We start from the raw sequence: 6,884 nt of genomic DNA, 5'->3' as shown, positions 1-6,884 counted from the left end.
CCCCTTGCTTGGACTCTCTCTTGAACCTTTTTTACATTCCGTGGTTTCTTTAGCCTCTGAGGAAGGGCTAATGTGCATTTTTTAAAGGCTTTTATAAGTTCAGACATTTGCCGATCCTCAAGATCCATTTTCTCAGAGTAGGAACTAACAAAGGTATGAGACATCTTGTGTAACACTCTAATAAACGGCACAAATATTTTCCTCCTTTTATGAGGTCTGAAAACATGCCCAGACTTGCCCTTTTAAAAAAACAAAAAACAAAAACCCTTCGTAGTCTCAATCATTTTAACCTTTTGCTCAAACACCTAACCACCATGATTCTCAGAACCCCGGTAAGCTTAATTCTTATTTTTTATTTAGTAATGTTTTAAGAAAAACTGTTGTGGCTGAGTGGTTAAGGCGATGGACTTAAGATCCACTTGACTCAATTGTCAGCGTGGGTTCAAATCCTACCAACAGTAATTATTTTTATTTCAAACTCTTTACATTTATAAATATTTAATGTTTATAAGCACTTGTTAAATACAAGGGGTCTGTTATATATATATATATATATATATATATATATATATATATATATTCCATACTCCTATATAAAATCCACGCCCCCTCATTATATATTCATAAATCCACTCTCACTCATTATATATTCATATATTCACACATAAGGTCAAAAGGTCCCTAAAAGGTCAAAAAGGTCATCAATCAAACTTTTGACATAAGCTATAGTAATATTACTACTCATGGGTTCAATCACCATACTGGCCAGAGCTTTGGTAACGGAACCATGGTGTGTTCTACTTTTTTTCTTGTAAGCGTACTGTCAAACCTTTCATCTTTCACATTGCTCTAGGTGCTGTTTTGAATGCTCACCATAACTGTTGTGTTAAAATCTTGTCAGCCCAGCCAACACACAGAAATCAATTAATCCATCAATCCATCCATCCATCCATCTATCCATCCATCCATTATCATTAACCGCTTAATCCTTTACAGGGTCGCGGTGAGCCGGAGCCTAACCCAGCATACACAGGGCGCACGGCGAGACTACACCCTGGACGGGACACCAGTCCATCGCAGGGCACACAGAAATCCAGTCACATTGTAATAATGTGCAGGAGCATTGGTTGTTCAGTGGTAGAATTCTCGCCTGCCACCCGCAGGGAGGCCAGTCGAGAATAGGTGTAACAGAGAATCCAGCTGCAGAAGCCTGTTTTCAGGGTTTGTTTTTTTGTCCCTGGGCATTACACATCATTAGCACTGGGAGACTGGAATAAACACGCCTTTATTGTTAACTATTTAACTTTTTGCTGCACAATATTATTATTATTATTATTATTATTATTATTATTATTATTATTATTATTATTATTATTATTATTATTATTATTTATTTCTTAGCAGACACCCTTATCCAGGGCGACTTACAATTATATTTCTGTTACTTAGCTTATCTTGTGTATATATATAACAATTTACAGTATTATCATAAGTTTAACCTATATGATAATAATAATAACAGTAATACTGGAAGCACTGCAGAGACTGACATAACTCAGCACACTTAAAGACTATAATACGTAAATATAATGATCCAGAAATCATTAGGATATTTTTTATGCAAATTAAGCTATTTACAGTATAAAACATTAAACAAAATACATAAAATATAAAAAGCAACAACATAATGCATTATATATATATAAGAACATAAGAAAGTTTACAAACGAGAGGAGGCCATTCAGCCCATCTTACTCGTTTGGTGATATATATATATATATATATATATATATATATATATATATATATATATATATATATATATATATATATATATATATATTTTAGCTCAAAGAGCCAGCTGCCCAACGTTTTGATATGTTGTACATATCTTTCTCAAGGGAGCCTGTGTTTGAATCAAAACATTGGAGGTATTTATAGGTTTTTGACGGCATGACAACTACTTCTTATTGTTTACATTCAAATCCATGATTTATTCTTACATGTAATTGTGTTCTATATATTGTGACATCATTTTTACTTCTATCTTTGAATCTGTATTAATTATAATTAACACTACTTTATATAAACTTATATTTTTATTATATCATGCAATGCTGGCTCTGAGGATCAGTCTTGATCTGGCCTCCCCAGCGCATCAGCATGCACAACTTTTGAATTAATTTTGTTTATTTATTTAAATGTTATATATTTATTGAAGTTAATTAGTTCATTCTTTTCTGTTGAATCCCGCTGGCATAATCGTGTTCAGTCTATTTATCCATTTACTTTCTTGTATTCTTCAATATGTCGCATTGTCTAATTTTAGCTGTTCTAATACTACAAACTTTACATCATTTATGTCATGTCCCTGACTGGTGAAGTGCTGTACTATTGGTTCATTCATTTTTTTATTTCTAATTAATGAAAGGTGATTCTGAATTCTTTTAAGTAGTTCCAGTGTCTCCAACATATTTGATTTCATCACATTTTTCACAGGCTATTCAGTAAACAACATTGCTATTTTTACAGTAGGTGTTAGTTTTTAGTGGATATGTGGTGTTCTTATGTTTAATTATATTTTTACTTTTGTCCATGTATTTACACACTTTACATCTACTAGTGCACATGTTCGTAGAACCTATTTTGTCAATTATTATTTTATGTTCACTGTGAACTAAAATATCACCTAAATTAGCTTCTCTTTTGAATTCTACAACTGGGGCCTTAAGAAATACTTTTTTTAAATTTTTCTGAATTATGTAGAATCAGCAAGTGTTTCCAAACTATCTTAGAAATATTGAGCAAAAGTTTAGAGTAAGTCATTACTAATGGGACTCCTTTGACCTTTTTATCTCTATTTTTATAATCTAGTAGATCATCTCTTTTTAGTTTATCCACTTTTCTTAAGTCCGTCTCTATAATTCTTTCTTTGTATCCTCTTTTTTTAAGATGTGTTTTTAATACATTTCTTTGTTTTACATAGTCACTTTCTTTTGAGCATATTCTTCGTATTCTTATTCCTAGACCCTTTGGGATTGCCCTTTTAGTTTGTGTCGGATGTGCAGAGGACATGTGTAAATACGGGTGCATGTCAGTAGGTTTACAGAAGAGGTCAGTCTCAATTGAACCTTCTTCAAGTTTTACTGTGGTATCTAAAAATTCTATTTATTTTCTTGTCCATCAAAGGTCCACCTTAATATTACTGTGTTTTTCATTTGCCATACACTGTGTGTGTGTATATATATATATATATATATAGTATATATAGTATAGACAGCAGGGAGGGGGTTAAAGCCTCCCTGAGGAAAACATGTGCGTAGGCACGTTTGTTTAATTGTTTAATTTAATTGTTTCATTGTTTTAACTGTTTTATTGTTTAATTATCCTCCAGGTGCAGGGTATAAAGGACAGGCAGTTAGATTACTCAGGGCTGCTGTGGAGGAGAAGGAGGCAGGAGAGGTGCTATGCTTCCTGGAAGTCGTGAGGTGAAGAGTGTGCTGTATGAAACCTGTGTGGTTTTTGTTTATTGTGTTTGGCGGGGAAACGGCTTAGCCGTCCTGCGAGTTAGTCAGGGAATAATCTGTGTAGTCAGCGCTCCAAAATCGGAGTTAGGTGTTTATTTTGTGTTTGTTTTATTTTGTGTTTAATTAAAAAGAATTGCGCATAAGCGCTGAAAAATCAGTCTGCTGTGCTGGGTCAAGTTTTTAAAGGGCCAACGAACCCGAGCCGCAAGGCTCATGTTACAATAGACACACACATATTGCATATTATTTATATATGTAGTTGCACATTTGGCCAACGTGGAATAACCTGTGAGAGTTTATGGAATATTTCTAGACCATCAGTCTGCAAAGACAATTTTTCAGAGTCTGTTTTTGTAAAATGTAAAATAAAAATGCCAGAATCCTTTGTTCTGAAAACACTTGAAAGAGTTCCCACCTAATCACTATCTCTGTGTTACCTCAAATAAACAAACTGCAAATTCAAGAACTTTCCATTCACTTCTGTAGAATCTCCATTTGTACTTTTTTTTGTAAATCTATCTGTGAGTGAGTGAGCACATGCTTTTACTTTTAAATGAATACATTATAATTGTCCAATAACCAAGCTGGTTAAACTATAATGCTTATTATTAGGAGTTAAAGAATAAACCATGTGTAACATTAATAGATTTAAATGTTAACTAAATATATATTTACAATACAGTATTTTGATATGTCCAAGCAACAACTATATTCATGTTGTGTGTGTCACTGGGGTAAGTTATAAGTTATAAGTTATAACACCTTGGTAGCGCAGACAAGGAAGCCAGACAAAGTAATTATCAAAAAGAGGTTTATTAATTGTATTCTAAAACTATTAAAAGCAATCAAATTTAACTATGCAAAAACACACTATTAAAATGGCTAAGCACATAAGCAGGGGTGGAAATAAGACTCCCATTGTATAGCAGTAGGAGCCATTTCGGGTTTTCTGACCTGCAGGCTTGTTTTTTCCAGCTACTTTAGTACAGTTTATACAAGGGCCTGCAGTTAGTAAAACCTGAAATGGACCAAACTGCTATGCATTAGGAGTCTTATTTCCATCCCTGCATATGCAAGTAACAATAAAAGTAATAGCTAATTCAATAGCAGCAAAGTTAACAGTAACTATAGCAATAGTATTCAAAATTATAGTTGTATCAATAGCAGCAATGTTAGCAGTAGCAATAGAAGTAATACAGCTATATCAACAGCAGCAAGAACAACAAAATAATAATAGTTTAGCAACAACTGTATTTACAGTCCTATTTTGAATATGTTGTCCAAGCAACAACTGTATTTATAGTACTATTTTGTCCAACCAATTTTATTTTCCCTTTTCTCATTACATTTAACCAACCTTGAACATAACACTTAAAGAAAGCAGATGGGGAAATATAATTATCTATTCATAGGTTTTTCTTGACGCTGCTTTCCTCTATGGAACTATACGAGCGAAACTACGATTGACTGAAGGACTGTCTGCCCAATGCACACCCCCCTGTTGCTTAGCAACTGTGTCTCCCGTTCCACGGCTCTGCTTGCCAGTGGCTTGCTGCCTGATCTCCCCGTCCTGCCAATTATCTACTGCTTTTATAAATGCGGAAGAATATTGTGAGAGGGAGACCTTGAATTGTAAAGGAGATTCCTTGTTGCAGACTGGAGCTGGAACGCAGAGAGACTTTATAACTTCGTGTAGCACACCAGGAAGGCTGTGTTTGACCGGGGCAGCAGTGTAGAGTAGTGGTTAGGGCTCTGGACTCTTGACCGGAGGATTGTGGGTTCAATCCCCAGTGGGGGACACTGCTGTTGTACCCTTGAGCAAGGTACTTTACCTAGATTGCTCCAGTAAAAACCCAACTGTATAAATGGGTAATTGTATGTAAAAATAATGTGAAATAATGTATAATGTGATATCTTGTAACAATTGTAAGTCGCCCTGGATAAGAGCGTCTGCTAAGAAATAAATAATAAGAAATAAATAATAATAATAATAATAATAATTTCCAACATGAGGTATAGCGTGTTGGGGTTCCCCGGTCAGTGAGCCTGTTAGTTTATTGTTAACGTTGTGTGGTTTATTTGATAGTTGTCCCACTCATGCAGCAAGAAATCCTGTGGTTTATTTGTTATATTTTATTTTATTCTTGTTTTATATATTCATTTTCACGGGGCGTGAGCTGGGGTGAAAGATAAGGCAGAAGAGGCAGAAAGGAGCAGTTAGTAGGATAGAAAGAGGTCACTGACTGAGGGCGACGATGCCAACACATCCCTGGGGCAGAGGACCCAGCAACCGAAACAGGATAGAAAAGATGGTCGCTGACTGAGGGCGGCGATGCCGACACATCTCAGGGGCAAAGGACCCAGCAACCGAAGACAGGATAGAAAAGAGGTCGCTGACTGAGGGCGACGATGCCGACACATCTCAGGGGCAAAGGACCCAGCAACCGAAGACAGGATAGAAAAGAGGTCGCTGACTGAGGGCGACGATGCCGACACATCTCAGGGGCAAAGGACCCAGCAACCGAAGACAGGATAGAAAAGAGGTCGCTGACTGAGGGCGACGATGCCGACACATCCCAGGGGCAGAGGACCCAGCAACCGAAAACACATATGAGGGTTATGACTCGGGTAGCCGCCCCTCGAGAGGAGACGAGAGAGAGAGGTACCCAGCATCTGAGACTTCTGTAAGGGGCGCTCGTTAAACCCCTGATTGGCCGAAACGTCACGCTGCCTGGGCCCTGAAAATAAGGACAAAGCATAGAGGTTAGTATAGGACTCAGCATGAGTGGCCACGTCCCAAAAGAGAGGCAGAATAGAACAGAGCCTCGAGTGAGGTAAGATAAGCGCAGGAGCTGCGACAGGACAGAGTATGGCCGGGGGTCCGCTCTGACTCACATAGTGAGAACCCCCCTGAAAGTAAGGGAGGTGGATGCCTAGCCCTGAGGTCGGGGAAGTGAGACTCACTTGCCCCCCAAAGGATGGACCCCTGGCACCTCACGAAATCTCCCACACTGTGAGACAAACAAAAGACAGCACATGCATAACATAAACAAAAGACCAGAAGGACAAATGGGACAAACAGAGGGAGACTAGTAATTGGTTAGTAGGATGTGTCTATGTGTATACCTGCCGCTCAGTGGAGAGGAAAAAACCCCTTGAGGCCGATTAGGGGAAAACCTCTGGTGGCCCCGGCGGACAGGAAGCCCCCACTCCAGGCATACTAGCAATTTTTAAAAATGGGCAGCAACTATACGAGAGGAGGATGAATGAATGAAAGAATCCACTGCAGAAGAGGGCCAGCTCCCCACGTTCATGATCTGGCTGTGATTGATGTTGGCCCTCGCAGCAGAGGGGGCT

General features: G+C 37.7%; 1 non-coding gene across 1 annotated transcript; it reads left to right on the top strand.

The window, feature by feature from the left end:
* The first annotated feature begins 376 nt into the window (after positions 1-376).
* trnal-uaa (transfer RNA leucine (anticodon UAA)) lies at positions 377-461 on the top strand. The gene has a single exon. It is a non-coding gene; the product is annotated as a tRNA-Leu (tRNA).
* The last annotated feature ends 6,423 nt before the right edge of the window (positions 462-6,884 follow it).

Source organism: Acipenser ruthenus, unplaced genomic scaffold, assembly GCF_902713425.1.
Source record: "Acipenser ruthenus unplaced genomic scaffold, fAciRut3.2 maternal haplotype, whole genome shotgun sequence".
Classification (NCBI taxonomy): domain Eukaryota; kingdom Metazoa; phylum Chordata; class Actinopteri; order Acipenseriformes; family Acipenseridae; genus Acipenser; species Acipenser ruthenus.
Note: the sequence above shows the minus strand (reverse complement) of the source record. Positions and strands in the feature narration are given on the sequence as shown.